Source organism: Balaenoptera acutorostrata, chromosome 15 (assembly GCF_949987535.1).
Source record: "Balaenoptera acutorostrata chromosome 15, mBalAcu1.1, whole genome shotgun sequence".
NCBI classification, from domain to species: Eukaryota; Metazoa; Chordata; class Mammalia; order Artiodactyla; family Balaenopteridae; genus Balaenoptera; species Balaenoptera acutorostrata.
This window is the reverse complement of record NC_080078.1, coordinates 2585204-2611639: the sequence shown is the minus strand read 5'-3', so window position 1 is coordinate 2611639 and position 26436 is coordinate 2585204. Positions and strand designations below refer to the sequence as shown.

At 37.0% G+C, this 26436-nt stretch overlaps 1 protein-coding gene across 8 annotated transcripts in view; it reads right to left on the bottom strand.

The window, feature by feature from the left end:
- Positions 1–26436, bottom strand: part of SDK1 (sidekick cell adhesion molecule 1) — an 838709-nt gene that overhangs the window by 635192 nt on the left and 177081 nt on the right. The gene's annotated exons all lie outside the window — the stretch shown is intronic.

Genomic DNA, 26436 nt, shown 5'->3' with positions numbered 1-26436 from the left:
ATTAATGAATTCTTAAGAAAGTAAGCACTTTTCTTTGAATGATTTTTGTATCCATTTCTTTTAAAGTAAAAATATATAATACTGTATATATTTCAAATTGTTAACTGTCAGAAGATAACCAGAGTTTTTCACAAAAGTCTTCCATGGACTTTCCCAAATTATCATTTATACAAACCCACAATAATTCACTTGAAAGGCCATTACACCCTAATTAATATATTTTTAGAACACTTTGCAAAAGTATTGTTACTGGTACACTAAAAAATGAATTCCTTAAGAGGTCAGGGAAGCTCTAAAAATACTTCATTCAGAAATCAGGAGAATGTTTTCATTAAAGGTTTGACAAATATGTTTGTCAAATTATTTCTTAAAATATAAAATAGCTTTTTTAAGTAAAATACTTTAAAATTTCTTATTGTACTTTCAATTATTAGCCTGTGGCAAATAATTCCAACACATAAAAGTCAGTTTTTGGTTAAAAGAATATAGAATCATCCAGCAGGATGGTTTGACATAGATTGTGTGTGTGTGTGTATGTGTGTGTGTGTGAGAGAGAGATTATTTATAGGTTCATGTATGTATAAACATTATATATATAATTTACAGTATACATAATATGTACATATATAATATGTATAAGCTATATAACTTTAGTATATAGGTACATAAATATATCATATAGGTGTATATGTACATAGAGAGAGAGTTTGTATATATATCTTAAGCATTATACACACACATACCTATTTTGAGAGTGGACCAAAAAACAAGAATATATCTTTTGAGTTAAAGGGTAAGAACAGGGACTTCCCTGGTGGTCCAGTGGTTGGGAATCCATCTTCCAGGGCAGGGGACACTGGTTCGATCCCTGATCAGGGAACTAAGATCCCACATGACGCAGGGCAACTAGGCCCTCGCGCCACAACTACTGAGCCTGCACGCTCTGGGGCCCACACACCACAACTAGAGAGAAGCCTGTGTGCTGCAACGAAAGATCCTGTGTGCCGCAACTAAGACCTGACGCAGCCAAAAATAAATAATAAATAAATATTTATTTAAGGAAAGGGTAAGAACAAAGGAGAGTTCTAAAATTTCTTACATTTTTCCAACTTTTATCACTGAAGACTTAATACTTTAGTTCTCATCTAATGAATTACAGGTATAAAATAACAATGAGTAATGAAATAATTACATGTGCAGAAAGCCCTTCTAATTACACTACATGAATATTTCCAAAGGTCAAAAATGAAAAATTTCAGCTAAGTTTCTTATACTTAGTGAAGACTATTTTTCATTAGTTTTGTTTCAATCTTTAAAAATTGATCAAAATACTGTGATTTATAGCTTTGAGACTATACTATTGGGATTTCTTAATAATGCATTTGTAACTTAAAGTAATTGGTAATTTGGGCCTTATGCACATGGACCTGTGCTAAGCAATTCATAAGGATGCAATTTTTGCCTTCCAGAATTTTGCTGATTAGGGGTACCTCTCCTTCTGAATTAAATTTAGACACAACAAAAAAATAGTAAATTTTCTTCTTTTCCTAAAATACAGAAGTCTTTCCTCCTATGGGACTATTTCTCAGGATGGTCCCAAGAGTTAAGAGTCAGCTCTCAGTCCAAGATGTGCTCAACTTCCCAAGATCATTCAATAGCACAGCAGAACGAGAAGTTGCTACACCTCTAGTTCCAGTCTCCTCCTGGCCAGTCCAGTGTGCCCCTTGTCTCACCTGCCCCCTGAACCCCCAGATATACAGAGATGTCAAGGGAACAACAGTGTTAAAGGTACCTTCCAAGCCTGATAATGTCTCATCCTGAATCTTTACATTCACTGGTGAAAATGGCCTAAGGGATTATTTTTCTTATTAGGATTAGAAATGTTTCCTTTGCTCTTATTACACATGAAATAAATGCTTCTTTGTATGTATGTAAGAAAAGAAATGTAAATAAGGTGGAACAGAGATGGCTACTTATCTAGCCCAATATCCATTCTTCCATTCCTCTTTAGTAATAACAGGCTCCTGATTTTCAGCTGGGCACAAAACACCGTATCTTGTTCCACAGGCCTAACATTTAGCCAGTGAGAAAGAGTGCAAGTACTGTACAGCAACTTCCAGACACCTCCTTAACAGAAAGCTAAGCCTATACCATTTGCTCTGTTTTCCTTGGCTCTCTTCCTTCCTGCAAGCAGAAATGCATGAGAGCTGGATGAGAGCATCCATCTATGACAACGATATGCTATTCGTGGCAGAGTGGTGAGTCACATGGAGCCTGAGTCCTAATGACTGTGGACCCACCACACCAGCCCTGGACTACCTACCTCTCACAGTGTAAGAGAAAATTAACCTCTCTCTTGTTTAAGCCACATGGATTGTCTATTGAAAGCAACCAAAGGTAATCTACCTGATATGTAAATTTTCTACAAATATATTTGTGAGTTTCAACCACGTATTTGTTTCCTTGTTGCATTAGCAGAAAATACACATTAACACATAAAAACATGACCAAGAAACAACAGAAGATTATACAACATATTCAACTTATAAAATGCAGAAATGTCAATTGTAAATCTCTTGCAGAAAAAAAGTCACACTTGGTAAAAAAAACTCCAGACAGTAAGTCTGTAAACATTTGCTCTGAAACCTATCTTGTCCGTCTTCTTTTTCCTTATTTCTAAAATACTGTTTTCTTTATATTGTACACCATAATTTCATGTTTCAGTCACATGAGTCTTAAGTCTTCAATAAGAGACATTAAACATGACAAAGATTTAAATAAAGAGATTTGCTATGTATAGGAAGACTATTTTTTAAATGTCAGTCCCAAATTGATTTATAAGATTAGCACAATTCCAAACAAAATCCCAGAATTAAGGGAAAATGTAGATGTAAATATTTATCAGCTTTCTGGATGATGTTTCTACGTTTCAAAGAAATAGAAGAAACCATAAAAGAAACAAGTTTATCTACTCAGACCATATTTTTTAAAACTGAAAATTTGCAAAGTCAACTTAAAATCCAAAAGCAAATCACAAACCTAGACAAAATATCTGTAACAAATATGACACAATATAGATAGGTTAATTTCATAGCAAGTTAATAACAATTTAAGGACATGAAAAGACAAGGAAGAAAACAAGAAATACAAATGGATAATACATATTTGAATAATTTTCCATTAATTTTTCAAAGTACACCAAAACAAGAAGCCATGTCTCAGCTATAAAATTAGTGCGATTTTAAAAACAGAAACTTTATAGTATTAGCAATCTAGGGTTGAAAACCAGCGCAGTGTCTTCTTGCCGTGCAAAGCAGTACAGCTAGGAGGACGCAAAAGCAAGGGCTCTGGAGGAGAAAGGCCGCCTGGGTGTGCATCCTGGCTCTGCTTCTGCCATCTTTCTGGGCTCCAGTTTCCCCAGGGACAGAACAGGGTTATCACAGGTACCCCCCCAACAGGGTGTTTAAGAGGATTTAATGAGATAAAACATCAGAAAAACTAGGAATAAAAGGGCTCAATGTTAACCCCCCCAACAGGGTGTTTAAGAGGATTTAATGAGATAAAACATCAGAAAAACTAGGAATAAAAGGGCTCAATGTTAACTGCTATCATTTTTATTAGTATAACTATTGAAAAGCAACATCATAATGTGTATGTAGACCCTCAAAAATGTTTCTATTCTCCAAACCAGTTACTTAATTTCTGGGAATGTACTCTAAGAAAATAATCCAAAATACAGGAAAGGTTTTTATGCACAATTATTTTAATGGCAATGCTATTTATAATTTTTAAAAGGTGAAGACAACCAAGATTTCTAAGAAGAGGTGAATATTAAATCTCATTACAATTACACAGCTCTTACAATGACATGATGCATTTTCAACAACACAGGAAAAGAAGCTTTTATTGTGATGCTAAGTGGGGAAAAAAATAGTCACAAAATTATATTTAGCCCAAATCTCAACTACTCATACAAATAAGCATGGAAATCATTCAGTTTTTCACTTATTCCTCCATCTACCATGTTAATTCTTTTTTTTTAAGCAAAACATCAGAATATCAGTGCCCAGTTTCAATACTGTCACAGGACATAAAAAACCAAGCACTGCATGGTCAGCAAACACAGGTGAAGTGAAAACTTCAAGCAGCCAAGACATGACCAGTGACACCTATGGTGCAACAGTCTTCTGTGCAAATCGATTACACTTTGAGCATTCAGGCCCTGCTTCCTTGTGAAATTTTACACTCCTTGATACACTGGCTTCCTCTCTACCTCACACACTGCTCTTCTCTCACCTCGGGACTAGCAACACATAGTGGTCTGCAAAGTTGAATTCAAGCTGCAGTTAAAAAAAAAAAAAAAAATCCCCAGGTCCAAACACTGCAAAAACACTGTGAGATCTACTTCTGATAAGGCTGTCTCCTGAAAACCCTGGAGGCACAAGCTGTAACTGAGCCCCCCCCAACCCCCAGCCTACATCAGTGGCTCTTCTCAACCATGCCTGCACCGCGGGGCCACCTGGGGAGCTGTGACAAGTGCTGGAGGTCCTGATCCTCATGTGCAGCCTGCGTTGATCTAACTCATTCTACTCTCTAAGATTTAGACTCTACATGCTCACTCCCCAGTTGTACTGGGGGCGCTCTCTACCCGTCCTGTTCCTTTTCTTACAGAAATCCTACCCAGGGCCAACGGCAGAGGACACATGCCCTGTGTGACGGTTGCTGTGGGAGCCTGCCCGCACTGTTAAATGGAGGGTCACGTGGTGAGTGAAGAAGCAGGCATGATGTGGGAAAAAGGACTTGGAGACAGATCAGCTCTGCTCCTTGAGGAACCCTTGGAACACTCGGCTGACTGGCCCATAGTTTTGGATCTGTAAAACAAAGATGACAGAATAACCCCTAATATTGTGGGCTTAAGCATTTATTTAATAAACCCTTAAACAGCAATGATTATGTGCCAGGCACCCTTAAGTGCTTTACAAATCATCATTCCCATTTTTACATGTGAGGAAACTGAACACGAAAAGGTGAAGAAATGCCTTAGGTCACATCTTGGCAGAGCTGGGATTCAAACCCAAGTAGCTCTGGCTCCAGGGTCAGCCTGAGAAGCTCCCATCACTAATATTAGAAATACAGCACAATTAGGAAAGCCTGAGAATCTATCCCCAAGCATATGTGCCAGTGCTGATACCTTGGGGGTCAAGTCATTGGGCACAATTCCATTACTTAATACGACTTAATCTTACTTAATATACTGACTGCTCCTTTAGGATGGACTGTGTATGTATGTGTGCACATTATCTCACAAGCATGCACACAAACACAATGTACACACATGCACACAGACCTCATTCCTTAGGCTACCATAAAATTTTGAGTTCATCACTGCTCCTGGCCTGCTATGACTGCCATCACTGCTACAGCTATTACTAGAATATTCGATTTACTAAAACATTTTAGATGTGTTTACTCTTTAAGAGCAAAAGAATAAACTACATGCCACATTCAATAAAAGAAATAATCACTTCCTATAAATCTTATTTCTTCCTTTGTTCACCGAATATATACTCACTAAGTACCTACTTATAGAATCAGTTCTTACTTACAACATAATTTGGGAAACAAACTAGTTTGGGGAAAGGCCAATGCAATACAAGGCAATTCCCATACAAAAGCTCTATGTGTTAAGATAGAAAAAGTACAGAATGCTTCGGAGAATTAAGAAAGGATTCTTGGAATTAGATATCTAAGTTGCAATCTCAAGAATGATAATGTCAGAGGAGCAAGAGCAATGATTAGTGCAATTTGGGGTACACTAAGTTTGAAAGTCTGATGGACAGGGAAGGCAACAGCCAGTTAAGCTCAGAAAAAAGTATGGCCAGAAAAAAAATATTTGGAGAACACCAGCTTATGGATGATAATTCAAGTTACGGAACTATGTGACATTGCTAAGGAGGAGTGTGCAGAATTAGAAAAGACAAAGACCATGGACAATACTCCAATAATCACCAGAATTTTATGCCTGATAAAAGTAAATCAGACAAGATAGGGATAGCCTTAAAGGGAAGAAGAAAAGTAGGAACTTATGATATCAAAAAAAGGGAAGAAAGAATTTCAAGAGTGTCAAATGCCACCAGAAATTAAGTGAGATTAGTATTGAGACAGTCTGCTCGTTTAAGCAATAGGGGAGCCATGAGTAACCCTGCGAAATGCTACTGCAGGAGAACTACTAGGTGAATGCAAGAATGAAATAGGTTGAGAATTAAGTGACAGCAGGTCCAGATATGGCTGTTTAAGACAAGGGGAGATTAAAGCATATCTAAATGCTAATTGGAGGACATCAGCCCTGTAGGAGAAATAGAACATACGGGAGAAAGGGAGAGATCATCTATTCAATAAAACATTCAGCAAATATTTATTAAGCACTTACTGTGTATTAGGCTTTATTCCAGACTCAATGATACAAGAAAGACAGGAGAAAGTCTCTGCATTAATCAAGGTGACAAGATATTAGCAAGTTAAATAGTAATAATAAAGGGACTGCTAAACATTTCAAAATAACTAGCATTGGACCAGTCTTCCTGGAGTAAAAAAAACTAGAAAACAAAACAAAATACGAGAAATGACTGTTTTCTGACTATGATGCCCCAGAAAAAGGAAACGAAGTGAGCCCTATAGTCACCTTAGGTTTCTGCCTGGAGACGTTTATTGGACTACGTTATGGCGGATGGGAGCCCAAGAAGCTGGTCTTGTCAGCTGAGGAGACAGAGGTGAGAGGAGTCTGTGGAGCAGAACACTAAGAAGGAGGAGATTTACAGAGAAAGAAGTCCAGAAATCTGCCTACGATCCCCCTGACTCCGTGTCCGAATACAAAACTGTGCATGTGTAGGGCGAGGTTAGAAGAGACAAGGCAAAAAACAAAAACTGGGGAGCAGTAAGCTGGACACCACTGGAGTGCACACAGGGTCGGACGACATCGGAGTCCCACTGGAACCTCCTTAAACACCAGAGGCATTAAGTAGAGACCTCTGAAGACCATGAATTAGAATTAGGGCTAAAACACTGCTATAGTACAGACTACTGTTCACCCACCAATCAAAACTCAAAAGCCAGACTTGAAGAGGTCAAGTTGACACATGTGTAATTTAGCTTGCCACCAGAAATAAATAAATGCTTTTAAAGGAAAATGTAATTAACCAGAAGAAAAATCAAACAGTATAAACAGATGCAGCAATGACAGAGAGGATGAAATTAATAGACAAGGACTTCAAATGAGGATTTAAAGGAAAACAAACATAATTAATTTATATGAAAATATAGGGAAAAAGAGTTGAAAAATACAACACCTGAAATGAAAAAGTGACTGATTGTGCTTAAAAGCACATAAACCTAGGAGAAGAAAAGAACAGTAGATTTGAAGACAGGGCATTAAAAACTGTACAGACTGAAGCACGGGGAGAAAAAGAGCCTGAATGAAAGACATAGTCACAGTAATCAAGCAATATGCTCTACCTGTCATTGGAGTCCTGGAAGAAGGTGAAGTATTTAAATTTGGGAAATTAAAAACATAAATCCACATATCCAAAATGCCTATAAACCCCAAACAGAATAAAAACCAAGAAAACACACCAAGGCATTAATAATTATATTTCTGAAAACTAGTGACAGATAAACTCTTGCAAAGCAGCCAGAAGAAAAAAAGAGAAAATAGATAAGAGATATTACTGACTTTTCATAAGAGACAACACAAGTCAGAGACAATGGAAGAAAATCCTTCTCTTTCAGAAAAATAAAGAAAGAAAGAAAACCATGACCTTGGGATTCTAAATCCAATGAAAATGTCATTCAAAAATAGAACCAAAAAAACGTTGAGATAATTTGATTTCAAAAGACCTGAACTGCAAGAAAAGCTAAAAGAAGTTCTTCAGGTAAAAGAAAAATGTTATAAAATAAAAGCTTGGAACTACAAAAAGGAATAAAAAGCACTATAAATGGTAAATATGGATAAATTTAAATTGAATTTTTCTTATTCTTTCAATTTCTTTAAACAGACAGAGTTAAAAGCAAAAATAAAAAATAATTGCAGAGCTTATACATACGTAAAAAATATGTGATGGTAATAGCATAAAGGGCAGGAAGGGGGAAATAAAAGTATACTGCTTTGGTTTATTATCTTTTACATGAAGGGATATAATATTTAAAGATAGACAATAAATTAAATATGTGTACTGTAAACCCTAGATTAACCAGTAAAAATTAAAGAGCATTAGTTAATAAGGCAAAAGAGAACAGGTAATACTTTAAAATTCTGAAACCAAAGGAAGGTAAGCAAAAAGGAAAATTTCTACTTTATTTTTTTCAACTACGTATAACCTGTGCTTTTTAAAGAAAATTATTCTAATGGTCAAAGGTCTTACCATATAGAAAAAGAGCCAAATTAAACATCTAGAGGTGTATCACCCCTTGAAATGTTATATATTTTACTTGTTTATTTATTTACTTATATTATTATGTGAGGCATATAAGAGGTGCTCAATTAATACTAGTTGAACAAATAAATCAAATTCTTATAAATGGTGGTTCATGCCCTAAATATCTACTCCCCATTAATTTATTTTTTAAAGCAGTACAATACATTTTCCAAACAAAATCATATGTGGAACTACAACCTATATAATGAATAAAAGAAGAGGGACTTCGTTAGAAGTTGGAAGAAGGCCTGGGGGCACCTGAGGTCCCTGTCACTTATCTTCCCTATCACCCATGGCAACCCCAAATACATCTCTGTGAAACAAAACTGGCCCATGAAGCACAGTCCAAAAACTTCTGTTTTACATCATTTTACTGACAACTACGAAATAGCCGGGTTTTAATAAAGTACTATTGAGATATGTCATATACCATAAATTTTAGCTGTTTAAAGGGTACAATTTAATGGATTTTAGTAAATTCTCTGAGTTGTATCACTATCACAATGCAATTTAGGATATTTCATCACCTCAAAAGAAACTTCAATTCTATTAACAATTAATTCCCATTCCCCACCTCACTCCCACCCCTAGGCAACTAGCATCTTTCTCTCTATATAGATTTGCCTGTTCTGGACCTTTTATATAGGTGGAATCAAACAATATGTGGTCTTTGTGTCTATTTTCTACACGTAGTATAAAGTTTTCAAGGTTCTTCCATGTTATAGAATGTACCAGTATTTCATTCCTTTTTATTGCTGAGTAATATTCAACAGTATGGATATACCACATTTTATTTACCAATTCATCAGTGGATGGACATTAGGATTGATTCCACTTTCAAGCCATTATGAATAACGCTGCTAGGAACATCTGTGCACAGATTTTTGAATGGATGTATACTTTCATTTTTCTTGGGTACACATCTAGGAGTACAATTGCTGGGTTATACGCTAATTGTATCTTTGACATTTTGAAGAACTGTCAAACTGTTTTCCAAAGTGACATTCCCATAAGCAATGCATGAGAGATTGTTTTTCCTTTGTTTCCTTTGCTTTCAGAAACTACTGCCTAACCCAAGGTCTCAAGATTTACTCCTATGTTTTCTTCTAAGAGTTTTATAGCTATAAGAAAAATATTGAATTATTTTTTGTACAGGTGTGAGGTAGGGATCTGAACATTCTTTACACATGTGTATACAGCTGTCTCAGCACAATTTCCTGAAAAGACTATTTTTTCCTCCATTTAATTGTCTTAGAACTTTGGTTAAAAATCAGTTGACTAGGGCTTCCCTGGTGGCGCAGTGGTTAAGAATCCATCTGCCAATGCAGGAGACACGGGTTCAAGCCCTGGTCCGGTAAGATCCCACATGCCGCGGAGCAACTAAGCCCGTGCGCCGCAACTACTGAGCCTGTGCTCTAGAGCCTTTGAGCTACAGCTACTGAAGCCTGTGCACCTAGAGCCCATGCTCTGCAACAAGAGACACCACCGCAATGAGAAGCCTGCACACTGCAATGAAGAGTAGCCCCTGCTCGCCGCAACTAGAGAAAGCCCGCACACAGCAACGAAGACCCAACGCAGCCAAAAATAAATAAATAAACAAACAAATAAATTTATTTTTTAAAAAATAAATTGACTATAAATGTAAAGGTTTATTTCTGGACTTTCAACTCTATTCCATTGATCTACATGTCTTTCTTTATGCCAATCCCACACTGTCTTGATCACTGTAGCTTTGCAGTGTTTGAAACTGGGAAGTGCAAATCCTCCAACTTTTTTTTTTTCAATATTATTTGGTTATTCTGGATCCCTTGTATTTCTATGTGATTTTAGGATCAGCCTGTGAATTCTGCAACACTGACAGAAAGATTCAGCTGGAATTTTGATATGAATGTGTTTAATCTGTAGATCAATTTGGGAAATAATGTCACTTTAATAATATTAAGTCTTCTGATCTATAAACATGTCATGCCTTTCCATTTATTTAGATGTTCTTTAATTGCTTTTTAACAATGCTTTATAATTTTCAGTGTACTAGTCTTACACTTCTTTATATTTATTCTTAAGTACTTCACTCTTTATTGTTATCATAAATGTAACTGTTTTCTTAACTTCATTTGTGGATTATTCACTGCTGTATACTGTGTTTGACAAGATTGAATCATCACTGGCTGAAAATGAATGTACTGAAATATTATGAATACCATAGGCCAAATAATCCAATTTTTCCAAATACAATTGCTGCAATTCCTGAATCTTAATTAACATTTTCTTACTCCCTGTTTTTCCCTAGAGCTGATAAATTCTTCAGAACCTTGTAATTATGTATAATTTAAATATTTTATGTTCATATTCACTTGCCATTTGCAGAGGACAAGATTGCAGCAAGCATGCCACTATCTCCATGTAATTTTAATGAAAAGAAATCCAAAACATTGGATGATACAATTATCTAGTCCACTGTACTGAACATAATACATAATATTAATGATACTATCATCTATTTAGGTAATTCCAATTCTAAGAAGAACAAAATATTTCACAAACATTAGTTCATGAATCCCTACAATACTGCAATGATTTGGTAGAATCAGGATTAACATCTTCATCTCAGCTTTATAGCCTAGAAAAGTGTGTTATAGAACAAATAAACAATTTGTTCAAGGCCTCTCAGAAAATCAGAAGCTGGAGCTGATTTCTATTAAAAAGCCCCTTCATTTGTCAAAAAATATAGGTGTATGCTCATGCAACATATGCTGTCCTGAAAATGCATGTGAGTCCAAATTTTGTATATATAATCAGGATTTAAATGTATTAAAGATACTATTAAAATAAATCATCTTATGAAACATTTTGTTAAAAAAATTTATTAAAACAATGAATGTTAAAATTCTGAAGCAGCAATCTCCAATTAATGATCCTTGTGTACACCTGAATTTTCATTTCATAGTTTTGTTTTAATGGCAGTGACTAAACCATAATTTTAACATTAATTGGTTAATTCATAGTAACCAAATGACAATGAGCTTATGCATAAATGGAATTTTTACTAAAGGTTCTTCTATCACTAGAAATCCAACTATATAAAAACATATAAAGTTATAAAGAAAAAACATCTCTGGCCTGGGAGGGCAAAACAACAAGCAAGAATAAGGATAAGTTAAAATGGTTACAGAATACTTGAAATTTCCAAATGTCTGTAAATCAAAAGGAAATCATAATATGAACCTTAGAGAACATCAAAAGTAAGAAGTATTTCTCAAACACAGTCTCCCATTACTTTTGAGAACTTGTAGATAGTTTATAATTGCAAAAAGTCAAATGACTGTTCTACTTCAACAAAAATAAAAGGAAGATTATGATAATTATGGACCAGTAGTATTTACTTCAGTAACTAGGAAGATTAGAGAACACATTAATAAATAAATCATTTTATAATCAGCTAGAAAAGTACACATACTGGATCAACTGAAATGGTTAAGAAAAAACAAATTACTCCAGAACAATTTGCATTAATACTTCATCTACTTAGAATTCTGTTACATGAATACATCATGTTTCCAGAATACATCCAAGAACACAAAATAAACAAAAACATGTTTCTAGGTTACCAAAATAGATGCCAAAAAATCCACACATTTAAAGCATTTTATGCACAGGCCAGTCCCTTAGGCTGTCACTCAGGATTTAATTGTTATAATTTCAAACAATCAGGTTCTTCCCCCTGACTCCCTAGCTTATAGAAAATTGCAAACAGCAAATCAGAGAAAGGGAAAGGAAGAAAAAGTGACAACAGCTCAACTCCAAGCAAGTGATTGAAGTAATCTTCTCTAGGGAATCTAATCAGTCCAACAGGAATTCTCTAAAGATACTAATGTCAAAGGTGACCCAAAAAGAGCTCAAGTAGATCACCCTGCAATGAAACTTCAAGTTAAGATGTCCCACCCACATGCTCAGCACTTTCAACCAACTTTTTTAGCCTGCTATTTGGCATTATAAACACATATATAGGATTAACAGTCATCTAAGGAAAGACTTCAACAGAGAAGTTAGAAATCAAAACAATCATTAAAAAAAGAAAAGCAACTTTTGGAAAGTAAAGGCTATGGAGAAAGAAGAAAACGTCTTTAAAAATCTATCATTAAAATTCTCAGAGATATGAAAAAATATTGCATCTAACCAATAAGAACAGGCTGCTATGAAAAGGAAAAGAACTCTTAAAAATTAACAGCATGATAGCAGGAAAAAAGGAAGAGCTGGAGAATGAAGTTAAAGAAATCTCCCAGAAAGTAGAGCAAAAAGTCAAAGAAATGCAAAATTAAAGAAAAGAAATAGAGGGCCAGTCCAGGAGGTGCAGCATCCAAATAACAGGAATCCCAGAAAGAAAGAACAGGAAAGAAAAAAAATGGAGAGAAAATCATTAATGAAATTTTTCAAGAAAACTCAGAACTGATTCCACCTAGGTATATCATTGTGAAATCTCAATTCATTGGGGGAAAAGAGAAGTTCTTACAAATAGCCTACGAAAAACCACAGGATCACATCAAAAGAATTAAGAAACCGAATGGCTTTTAACTTCTCAACAGTAACAATGGAAGTGGGAAGACAATGGAGCAACACTTTCATGCTACTGACAAAAATTATTTCCAACTGAGAATTCTCTATCCTTCGATCTAAGAATGAGGGTAGAATAGCGACGTTTTTAAGATATATAAGATCTCAAAAAAGTCATCTCCCATGCAGCTTTATCTCAAAAAATACTGGAGGATATGTTCCACCAAAAGAAAGTAATCTAAAGAAGAGGGAAATGTGGGATTCAGGAAGCACAAGATCTAGCACAGAGAAGAAGCAAACGGAAACATCAAAACACAGTGAAGAATGATCATTGGATCAGAACCGTGAAACAAATACACAGAGAACTAATCCAATTTCAGCAACGTGACTAATGCGATAGACATGCTGAGGGCTATCACCACAAACCCCACTCCCTCCCCACCCCCACCCCCCCTTTTTTTTAACTACCTTTTCAACCTGAATACAAAATGCCCAGGTGAGCCAGACCCAGACTCTTATCTGTACTTTGGCTCATCCTAACCACATGTTAATGAAGTTCCTACTCAATTTCCCACCAACTCCCAATCCCACCTTGAAGCCTTTATCCACTGAGGACTTTCTTTTCACCCTATGATGGCTACGTTCATCTACTCTGGAGAGCCGTGGTGGCCATGGTGAACTTAGAAACAGAAAATAGAGAAGCACGCATCCTCTCTTACCATATTTCTGCCAGGCATCTGACACATGACTCGCACATCAGCCCTGCCAATTTTTCTGATTATAGTAAACCTTATGTTTCCCAGAACTCGTTCATGACCTTGAGCATTAACTTCCCCAGAAGGGGCTCTGTAAACTCCCAGGAAAAATGAAGCGCAGCTATGACCCAGAGACTCAGTTCAGTTTCCCTAATTATGGAGACCACAGTGGCAACATTGCCTTTCCCTTACACAGCTGGATGTACAAAAGTTACTCAATTTTTCAAAACAACAATAAATTGTTTTATGCAAAATAACAATATGGTGGTTAACCTGTAAAGAAGAGCAAGGAAACAGCTTGGGTTTACTTCTGGGTGTGAGGGAAAGGGAAGCAACAGAGAATGAGTCCACAGGGGGCTTCTAAGACATTGATAATCTTATTTGCTTAAACTGGAAGTTGATTACTTAGGTGTTCATTTTACTATTACTCTTTAAACTATAATACACATTTTACACATGCTTCCTCATATAGTATACGTCTCACAATTTAAAAAAAAAAGAAAGTAAAAATAGAAAAAAAGGCTAAGACATTAAAGAATAATTGGTTAATAAACCCCATTTTAACAAAGCAAGTTAGTGCTTTATTAAAATGACTGAAAAGCTACAATGACTGGAAAGCTAGAGCACTTTCATATAAAGGTGCAATGATGTCTGTAGCAGAGAGTTACAAAAAGAGTGATAAATATCTACCAAAAAAATAAAAAACAAAATGTAAAAAAGAGTAGGTAGCTTGACAAGGCATTTATCCAAGTTAATGTTGTATATATGACTGTTGAATTAAATCAAGGCCTAAGATAAATTTGAAAAGATGTCCATCTTAAAGAACCAATTTAGTGCTGCAATGGGTACAATTTCAGCAATTCAGAAAACCAGGTTTTCCAAAATAATTGCAGAGGCATCATCGTAACCAGGAACTGTAGAAATGGAACACTTGACTAAATTTTACTTATTTTATGGTGTGACATGCAACATCTTAAAAAGATTTTAAAAAACAAAGTACAGAACACCTGCATTTTAATTAAACTTTGAATTTCCACATATTTTAAATTAATCAATAAAAGTTGGCTCCAGATCAATGGTATTCATTCCCCAATTGATCTCTACCTGCCCTTATGGCCACTGGGTCCCCTGATATGCCCTGGAAGCAGGATAAGAAGTGCCCTTCAGAGGAGCCCAAAAGAGAGGTCTGGGTTGGAGATAACCATGTGGAAGCTGCCAGCACACAAACAAGTGACAGCTGAGGTCTTGGCTGTGGCTCAGGTTATCAAGAGCATGTAAAGTAAACAAAAGATAATGCGTACAGGAGAAATTCCAGTACTGAGCAGGCAGACAGATGAAGAGGCAGGTAAAAGACTGAGCCACTGTGTCAGTGATACTGGAGGAAAACAAGGTAAGAGGAAGGTTTCAGAAGCAACAGAGGAGAGAAGCTCAAGAAAGGAAGGAGTAATCGGTAATGGTAATCAGCAGGAAAGTAAATGTTTTCCTCACACTGCGCTATGCAGTACGTTAAGCACACGACATATTACTTCACTTAATTCTCCCAACAATGCAATGAAATGGGTACTATCATCACCCCACGTTCTAGACTGAAGAGACTCAGGGAGGTTAAGTAATGAGCTCAAATCTAGAAAGCTGGTAAATAAGGAAGCCGACCCTAACACCAAACTCCACGTACGTTTTCAGCTCTTGCAAAATCTAAAAAGAGACATAAATTCAAACTATAAGCGCACATTCATATACAGTCTGCAGAGTATAAACTATTATTCACAAAAGCTGACATTTTTCAAGGCCGGCCACAAGTATTTTCACCCCCAAACCTCACACAGACAAGAAACAAGGCTTAATTTTACAAATCAGTTCAAAACAAGTTTCAAGAATAATGACTTAAAACTTCAAATTAAATGTAGGCCAGTTTAGCCTCAGGGTTTCAAATGACCAACTTTCAGAGCGCTGGTTCCTTTAAATCAATTATGATCGATATAAACCAGATGGCTGGACTGTCAAACTGGATAGAGCTGTCTGCATGATAAGGTCACTGCATCTGTCACTGGGAGACTTTGGAAAAAGTGTCACATCCAGAAACTCAAAAACCTCACAGCCCATATATCTGAGAAAAGTCCATCAGGGATTAAGATGTGCAGTGAGGGGATTAGATGAGGTTACAGCGTTTGACAGTGTTTGTCTGTCAAATTATTGTTTGCATTTTTATTTTGGGAATAAAGAAAGGAAACAAAATCAAAAGCTCTCCACAGCCTAAACAGCATCTAAGGGGATTATCAAGGTATGTGATTTTATTCCTTCATCTTAAAGCCACTTTTTACTCCATCTTACTACAAACAATATAATCTTAACAGGCGCCACACTGTGTCTGATATCAGGAAGGGTATTACCATAATTAAACGTTTTTTCTGTGAGGATATGTGTGTTACAGGTTGAGACAAGATCATATGTAGTATTATTATATTGCAATTTGCAAAATCATCTCACTCCTGCTGCTTCAGAAACTCACTCTGGAATAGCAATGACTGGAAAGCTACAGCACTTTCATAATAAAGGTGCAATGATGTCTGTAGCAGAGAGTTACAAATAGAGTGTTAAACATCATCTATCAAAAAATAAAATGTAAAGAAGAATAGGTAGCTTGACATTTCCCACAAATACTATATTTTTTCACACAGATCTATAGCCCCAGTCCCCTTGTGTTCGTTTCTATTTCACAATTTCCGCCCTAGGGATGCCTATCTTCGGGGCAAAACAATCTAAAAAATAAAAGAGTAACCACTGCGCTCATGTAGAGGTAACGTGCTTACAGGAGCATTATTCAGGATCTCTCTTTTAAGTCATAGATTAAAATAAAGCCTCAAGAATAAGCGCTGTCTTGTCTGTTAATAAACATTCTTATCTAGAATGATTTCAACTCTCACATATTTGTTGTGGACATTTTTCACTGGAAAAATGGCATGACCAACACCAATAATTATTTAATTATTCCATGCTGAGAACATAAAGGGACAGAAATACGAATACGGGTACTCAGATTGCTTGGTTGCTTCACACCCACAGTTAGATCAGGTGACCTCTGAAGAGGAGTCTGGTCAGGCACTACTAAGCTAACTGTGAGAGGTAAAAGGATTTTTATCTTCCAGCCTGTAGAAGAAATCAGCCACATTTAGCTTGGATCTGTATACCTTCACTACAAGAAATGAATTAACCAATGGGCCACTCTTTATGCTCTCAGAATGTAACAAATGAAACGGAATCGAAAAGCAAAATGTTTAAAGCACAGATATTCTTCGCAAAACAGAGAAATTCAACATGTGAAAATTCACTGTTTTGAAATTTATTGAGCATAAACCAATGTATTATACTTGACCTGAATCCTCACTATTTTAAATTTTCACCTTCACCATGCAACCTATATCCAATTAACTCATTCATTAATGTAAAACAGTATTATTTTCCATATATATTATAATTAGGAAGCAAAACAAGATAAAGTAGGTAAGACAGCTTCCTTCTATAATGCTGAAAATATAATGTTAAAAATAGGACTTGATACTCTGACAAGTTATAGAAACTAAAAAAGTATGTACGTGTAAGTGTCGGTTTGAAAAAAGATAGAACAGCTTTATTCGGAATTCCCATAAATAAACTGTGGGGATTACAAACACAGCTACAACCATGAAAACAGTAACAGCAGCAGCTAAAATATACAGCACATGACTGCATACCAGACATTATCTTTGAAGCTCCAGAAATGCTAACTTGTTTGTTCCTGCAGCAGCCCTGTGAGATACGTACCATATCACCCCCACTTTAGTGACGAGGAAGCAGGTCTAACAGAGGTTGAAGTCATGCAGCTACTTACTCTGTGCTAGAGCAGGAATTGAAAACCAAGCCGTGTGACTCCAGAGTCCAAACTCTTAACCACTATGTTATACTGTCTCTATTCCTTGGGAAAAGTTTATCAATAACTTTATTTTACAGTTGAGATCCTATTTGATCTTCACAGCAACAGTCCACTGAGAAAATATGATAAGTATGTTCTAATTGTGTAGAAAAATTTCCTGGAATGTATGAATTGAAATTTTGAGAAGTATAGCTTACTACATCCACACTAGAAGAAGATGTTAACTCGAGAGACAGTGGTCTGTTACTTCCTGGGCTTCAGTATGTAAAAGAGCCTCCAGGCACTGAGAACAGTAGGTGCCAAGGCACAGGTTTGTGGTAGGACACAGCCCACTGCAGAGACCAAGGTGGTGCACGGCGGGGGAAGGCAGTGGAGGGAGCCAGAGCGAAAGAGGGATGCAGGAACCAGACGACAGAGTAGTTAGTGGGGGTCTCTGTGGGAAGCACGACATCATCACTATCATTTTAAAGGGAATAGTTATGTCAACACTGTGGAAAGCCGAAACAAAGGGAAAACATTTACAACTGTTACATGTTCCAGCTGTTGGCTTGAACTAAGGCAACAGAAAGGGAGAAAGGGGTCTCACTGAGATGACAGTTCTGAGGAAAACATAATGTTGTGATCAACAGGCTGTGGATAGTAAGAAAAGCATTGAGAGACCCTAAAGCTTCAAACTTGAGAGACCGATGGTGGTGTCCCCATTAACCAAATCACGAAACACCCCTGAGTAGTAGCACTTCAGGGAGACAGGAGAAGTTTGTGTTCTTTGTTTTAAGTGCCTTTATTACAAATTTTAAATCTGGGGAAGTCCTTTTTCCCACCCAAAGAGTTCATAAATAGAGACAGCAGAGCAAGTTCTGTATTTTAAAACATCGTTTATGAATAGGTAAAAGCTGACACTCACAGCCATCAGTCCAACTTCTACTAGGCAGTGCACAGTACCAAAGCTAGTAAGCCTGCCTCACCATCCAGAATTTATGGGCTAATTCCTACACTTAACAAGGAAGGATAAAATTTATATGGTTCAACAGGAAAAAACTATTTCCAAAAGACACTCCTGTATCAGTCCCCAAGTTTTCCACCCGAGGTGATACTGAGTTTTTCTGTCCCACTGGCCCTTGGTATTCTCCCCATACATACTACTATTATTCTCTATCTCTTTTTACACAAATGTGTTCGAGTGCCATTAAGGTTTCAGGTTCTCACAAGAGAGAAACATCGCTAAACATTAACCTATAAGAAACAATAGTCTGGAACTCAAGCAAGAGGTTGGGTTGCAGATGAAGAGAGAGAGACACACATGAAACCACAGGACCAAGGAGTGGGCACCTGGTGAGAGGAGAAATCCCCACATGACTTCCTGCATATGATAAATGTTTCCCAAATAAAGTATATGCAGTAATCTCTGAATTATGCAGCATAATCAGTGAATGAGGTAATCCAAATAGGTGAACTGTACAAACATTTGCTCTTATCGTTTTAAACATTAGGTTAAAATTTTAATGACTTTGGTGGCCTTCCCAATATATTGTCTTCTTTAATAAAGTACATAAAACTTAACCCTTTTTCATAAATTTATAATTTCTAACACTAATATTCTTACTATAACATAATATTATGATATTCTTATAAGTTATTATTGGCTCGGAGTTATTTAGCACCACCCTAAATATCCCTGGACTATTGTAACTCCTTCCCTCTCTTCCAGATATGATTCCCCCATCATTTCTCATTGCTCCATCTTGCACTACTTATCACCTCCCTCCAAATTCCTATCTTTAATCTGGACTATAATAGAATAACATATAGCAAAGCTCGTTAAAATCGTATATAAGGTAAGTATACTGATTCAAGATAAAAAAGCATAAAAGTCTTCCTTACGCAATAAGAAAAAAAGATTTTATAATAGCTATTTTGAATGTTGAAGTGAGAAGGAGGTGTTTATTTGCTTTCTCCTAGGTCCTTGAAATATATCTGAATTCTAAGTAAATGGGATTAAAGCTCAGCAAAAAATCTAACTTTTCAAAACTCACCTAAGGATAATACCGAAGCTTGAATTGATACTTCCAATTCAAACTAGAAGGCTGGATGAAAGATTTGTAATGGAACTTTGGTGCCAATTCAATCTGGTCATTCCGTGTACAGACAGATTCAGACTGATCTACTATAGGAAATAATGTTCCATAAGCCAGAGGCTATGTCATAAGTGAGAAAGGATGATCAAATGCAGGATTTGTGAGCTAACACAAGAATAATTCTCTTAACCTTGCAAGAGAGAAACAAACTGAAAAGCCCTAACAATACAAAAGCCCTGATTCATGAAGATGAAATTCATAAAATTCTTCCTATAATCCCTCCTTGTCTTTAGTTAAATAAAAGAATTATCCCAAGAAAATCAAATTTCTTGATTAATTATGACTATTTTATCTGTGTGGCACTTCCCTGTAAATATGTATAAATTAGAAATAAAGGAAACAATATTCTGTAGTGAGAACAGCACACTACCCAAGAAATATTTTTCTTTTTTGAGAACAAAATCCATAAGCATCATTAAAATACGATTATTACACTAACTGAATGAACACAGCTCTAGACTTGAAGACTAAAAACTCAGTTTTAGCTCTCAAGTAATGTCAAGGATGCATAAATAGATATTAAGTAGGCAGGTAGACAGACACATATTTAAATCTTCTCTTGGAACACAGTACATGCATAAACTACTTATTATTTGAATCCCATTAAATTCCCAGTGTTTTCCTGGCTCATCTAAAACATAAAAATTTTAGTCATTAGGCAACTAAAGGCCGAATTAAGTTCTATGTTCAATCAAGAAGAGCAGGCTAAACAGCTGCATCTTTCTGTCAATGAGTTGGAACTTTGTTTTATAATTACAGTCTTAATAGGATGTCAGGATGTTACGTAACTAACAGAACATCAGTCAACCAGAAAGCAACAGGGCGCTTGTTAAATGTGAACTGTTGAGATACAGGATGAAGTTTGCCGTGTTGAGGAGGAGGAGGAGGAGCATTGATGAAGAACTACTCAATGCACGCCTGCTGTCCACCCATCCCTTTGGTAAGATCACCCGAGTTCACAGACATCTGTCAGACACAAGCTTTCTAATTAGAGACATTACCCTTTAACTCACAAATCTGCCCTCACACATGATAAATTTTAGCAGGGAAGAAAGTCTGAGATGAACAGAAAAGACTCTTGGAAATGCTCAGGATTTAAATAAGCAGTTATTATACTCTCCTCATGTCTTAAGTTCCTAAAAAGCGTCTATTAGAGAAAATTTAAGTTTTATCCCACCAAATGTCCAAATCACATTTGGCTTTGAAAATGAAATCAACACCTTGAGTTGTATCCAGAAACCAACAGGGGGTCAATGTAAAATGGAACAAAAGGTAATGTGTTCCATATGGATAGAGGATTTTAAATGCCTATATGTTTCATAAGAGGACCTGTATTCACTGCATCAACTAAGTGGTGGTCAATAAGATACTTTTATCTATGCTAATTACTATTTCTCATTCTTAAATTTAAATTCTGTTCAAGAGTAAGAACTCTTTAAATGGCTACTTTATACTTTGATTACATAATTGTTGGCACATAGTAGTTGGCTTGCAAACAATGTTGGATTTATTGCTCTGATCCAGTTAAAAAGCCATAACACTCAGGTAACTTTCAGTAGAACAATGAGACAATACCTAAAGTTCTACCTCAGCTAAGAATGCCTAATTATTACTAATTATTGCCTTAATTAGTTGCTGCAAAAAGACTTCAGGAGAGATACAGCTATATGTTTATTTCTTTTTATAAGTAAATCTCATCAGGCAAAATTAGGTAATTCTGCAGAAGACTGTTATCACAATGGTTTATGAATGGGGGAAAAGAAATGCTTTAATCTTTAATTCATTTTATAGACAACTCAACATTTTTCAGTAACATCTACCCTAAAACTGCAACAACTGCATTATTCAAAGCTCTAAACCAGTGGTTCTCATATTTGGCTGCATACTGAAATCACCTGGACACTTTCAAAATCCTGATGGCCTGGGTTCCACCCCAGAGGCTCTGACAGGGATCTACATACAGCACTCCATACTGTGGTATTATGATGTGAAGATATGCTGACCCACCATGACGCAGTCTCATTGTACGGTGTCAACATGAACAGAAGCCAATGTGGGCCCCTTAGCAACCAGGGAGACGTCCTGCTCACTTAAGGCTACATATGCCTGTAAAATGAAGTTCATGAGCATATGCTTGAACTTCTATGAGGCAATCCAAACAAGATCCTCGTCCTTTCTGTCCTGCAATCTATAAAGGGGGGTAATGTGCAGCTGAGAGCGAGAGTGCATAGAGCACAAGGTGTGCAGAAGCTGATCAACCTGGTGATGGTGGCTATTCTCACATCTGCAGTTTGTGGCCCCAGGATGAATGCTACACAGGAGTAAATGCCAAAGAGAAGAAAATTTGCCTGTGGGAGCGAGGGACAGGGGGAGTCCACTACTCACCTAGTCTTCTCCTGAAGTTCCAAGAATGCCCCAAGAAGTTAGGGAGAATGCACTTCATCAAAGCCTAAAGGAAGCTCCGTGTCTTGCAAAAATCTGGGAGACTGCCCTCAAATTGCAGGGAACAAGGGTTCCTGCAATATCCTGAAGCTGTTTGAAGAAGGAGTGCTCACAGAACCCCCGAGTCAGGGATGTGGGCTCAGGCAGTGTTCTCCCCTCACCAGCCGTTTCACGTAGTTGAGTGTCTGAGCAGGTAGGGCTTCATGCATATGTTCACACTGAACTGTATTCCTGACAGAGAGTTAAATGGAGGTGACGGGAAGTCCTAGCTTTCTACGTGGTAAATTCTTAACACAAAATAAGATCTCTAAAGAAATACAAGAAGACAAGGAATAGCAACCTATAAAATGATGTACAGAACACATGAATGGCTGGCAATCACAGATACTCAATAAGTACTGTTGAATTAATACATAAATTTATTCTATGCCAGATATGATTCCTAGGCCAAATTTCATACACCTTCCCCAAGAGTAACAAAACAATCCTGAAAGAGCTATTATGAAATATAAATCCTCGGAATTCATTTCTCTTTTCCTAATCAGTATCAGTGATAAGGACTATTAACTTAAAGTATGCCTATTTCCTATAAAAAGAATTTAATAATCCATCATTCATATTAAATTACCTGGATGCAAAGTAAAGAACCTAGCAGTTACAAGATTAAACAGTTACAAGATACCTTGGATGCAAAGTAAAGAACCTAGCAGTTACAAGATTAAACAGTTACAAGATACCTATACTAGTTGTAATAATTTTTACTAAAGACAGATTTCTTTTTACTTAATTGGTACCTACATCTAAACATCAAGAGAAATAATTCCAGGTTGAAGGCAAGTGACCATATATCATTTTTTGTATCCTCTCAACAAAACTGAAAATAAACAAATGAACAGTAAGCACAAGGGGGGTAAAAAAGCTCATCCTGACATTTAGTTATTCAAATATATTAGCCTTTGACTACTTTATGTGTAATTGGCAACATCACTTCTTTATGACAGGACTCATTTAGTGACACTACAACTTCACATCAATTCAGCATTTTACAACAAACTTGAACTAGTAATTATTTGGCATGAATCTTGCTGCATTACCATATACACTTTGTGACCAGATTTTAATAGGACTATCTCATCTGTATTCACACAATGTTGTTAAACCAATTATTTTTTATGTTGCCTTAAAATAAATCTACTTTATTTTTCATATTAGAAGCTTTCCCTGGATTACAAATATGCAGGAAAAAAATAACATTTTAATAATAACAAACTAGGTAGCTAATCACATCTTGAGTTACATTTCAATCCATCTCCAGATATGTATCTTTTATTATTACTAATAATGAGTTTCTGGAAATCCAGTGCTCACTGCTGAATGAACAATAAAGAAGACACAATGTCTGCTCAAAATCCTAAGGTTCTGAATTATAAACAAAATAGCAAAATATATATATATATATATATATATATATCTGACATACTCATAGTAATAGAAAGAGAATTTTATAGTAATCATTTTTCGGGGGCAGCAATTACTTATTAAAGAAAAAAATCACACCGAACTTTCCAGGATAAACTCAATTATTTATAGCCAAAAAGATGCTTAAGTTACACCCGAAAAAAACATTCCAAATGAAGCATATGGATTGTTTGTGCAATCTTACGGCTGATACAGTATTGCACTGTGGAGACCATAATACTGATTTCCCACCCAACCACCTTCCCTGCACTCCCTGCCACACCTGCCTTTAAACTTACTTGTGGAACCCTGATTTTGTTCACTCTGGCTCAGGTTCTTTGGGAAAGGCAGCTGTCCTTTCGTGCCTCCAATCCGGACTTACCCTCAAGCAGCAAATTATTACTGCACTTACTACCCATGGTGGTCTTGTTCCCGATGACTGCTTTAGGAATGGGCCTGTAACACAATTCCGGTCGTTCAAAGAGCTTGCTGGAGCTACAGGAAGCTTCTGGGAAGGCCTTCCCCCCACCCACCCACACACCACAGGCACTGAAATGAGGGCATTTATTCTTTATCTGGTCGTTATCTGTGAGAGCCATCCTGAAACCATGGGGAGAACCAGCCTAAGAGGATAAACCTAAGCTGAGAAGGGGAGAATGGAAAAACGGAAAGAACTCAGGTTTTTGATGATGCTATTGAAGCCCGCAGTTAACAAGCCCTAGAATTACCCTACTTCAGGGCTTCTTATTATATAGATCAGCAGTCCCCAACCTTTTCAGCACCAGGGACCGGTTTCGTGGAAGACAATTTTTCCACAGACTGGGCGCGGGGGGGGGGGATGGTTTTGGGATGATTCAAGCGCATTACATTTATTGTGCACTTTATTTCTACTATTATTACATGGTGATATATAATGAAATACTTACACAACTCACCATAATGCAGAATCAGTGGGAGCCCTGAGCTTGTTTTCCTGCAACTAGAAGGTCCATCTGGGGGTGATGGGAGACAGTGACCCCCGAGGTGTGTTGCTTTATGTCCCGTCTACTCCGTGATCTCGCTTTGGTTGCTGTCACTGCAGAAAACCCTGCTTCACAAAGACAGGATGCTGGAAATGGAAGCAGGCTTTTCAGTGCTTTTGTGGCAATCTCAGGATATTCCGCCTTGACTTTAATCCAGAACGTATGGAGATCTGAAGTTGTCTCAAACATACTTTTAAGGCCACCTTCATTTGCAGTCTCAAGCAGTTGATCCTCTTCTAGCACGGACAAAGTCGATTCACCTGGCTTATTCACAAATGGGTCGCAGATCCATTCCTTCCCAGTTCGGGGGTCTTTTGTGGTTGGGAAGTAACGCTCAAACTCTTCTGAAAACTGAGATAGTTGATCATGCGCCAGCTGGGAGAAAGAAGGCCCTAGCTCAGTCTCTTTCAAAATCTCTGCTAATGTTTGAAACACGTCAAAAATCCCAATGGTCACTCGTTGCCCCCATAATTCCAGTTTGGCTTTGAATGCAGCCACTTTATCTGCCAACTTGAACACAGCTGTCATTCTCCCCTGAAGTGACAGATTGAGTTCACTGAGCAGGTTGAATATGTCATACAAGTAAGCAAGTTTTGCAACACATTCTGTGTCACTGAAATGTGCTGTGACTGTTTTTCTAAAAGAAATCTCTGGAGCGGCTGTCATAACTCAAAAACTCCGGCCAGTGATCTACCTCTAGAAAGCCATCTCACTTCTGTGTATAAGAGAAGACATGTGTGCTCTGCGTCCATCTCCTCACAGAGCTGCGCGAACAGACGTGAGTCAAGGGCATGCACTTTAATGCAGTTGATAATTTTAATCACATCCTGCAAAATGTTAACTTCAGGTGACATTTTTCGGCTAGCCAGCATTTCTCTACGGATGACACAGTGCATAGATTCACATTCAGAAGCCACCTCTTTGACCCGAGCAGTGAAACCAGAAAGCCATCCAGACATGGCAGCTGCTGCATCATACATACACCAACACAAATGACCAATTCATTTTTTCTGATATGTATCATTCAAAGGCTTGAATAGTTCTGCCACTGTGGTGTTGGTTGGCAACAAAAGTGCACATAACATATCCTCATGCACATCCTCCTGAAAAATATATCACACAAAAACAAGCATTGTTGCTTTGTTGTCAACATCTGCAGACTCACCAACCTGGATTGCATACCATGGTGACTCATTAATTCTAACAATTGTGCCTCAATATCCTCTGCTATTTCATCAAATCGTCTAGTTATGGTGCCAGCCGAAAGAGGAACACATGCCACCTTTTGAACTGCAGCCTCTCCTAAAAGTTCATGACAAATGTGCTTAGCAGCAGGCAGGATCAACTCTTCACCAATAGTAAAGGGCTTCTTAGCTTTAGCAATGCGGTTAGCCACTAAGAACGATGCTCTCAGTGCAGACACATGTGATGAAGTGGTGGCCCTCAATAATTGCTTCTGCTCTTCATGTTCACGTTTCTTTCTTTTGAAAAACTCCAAGGGCTTGTCTTTTGATGCAGAGTGCTTGGTCTCCATGTGGCGAAGCTGTTTTGAAGGTTTCCTAGCTTCGTTGAATAGCCGGTCGCCACATGTTACACAAAGCAGACTTGGAGAATGTGAATCACCTGTTGCAATGAACCTGTAATTAAGTAGGACTCTTGGTGTCTTCTTTTAAATGCAGCTTTCTTTTTGTT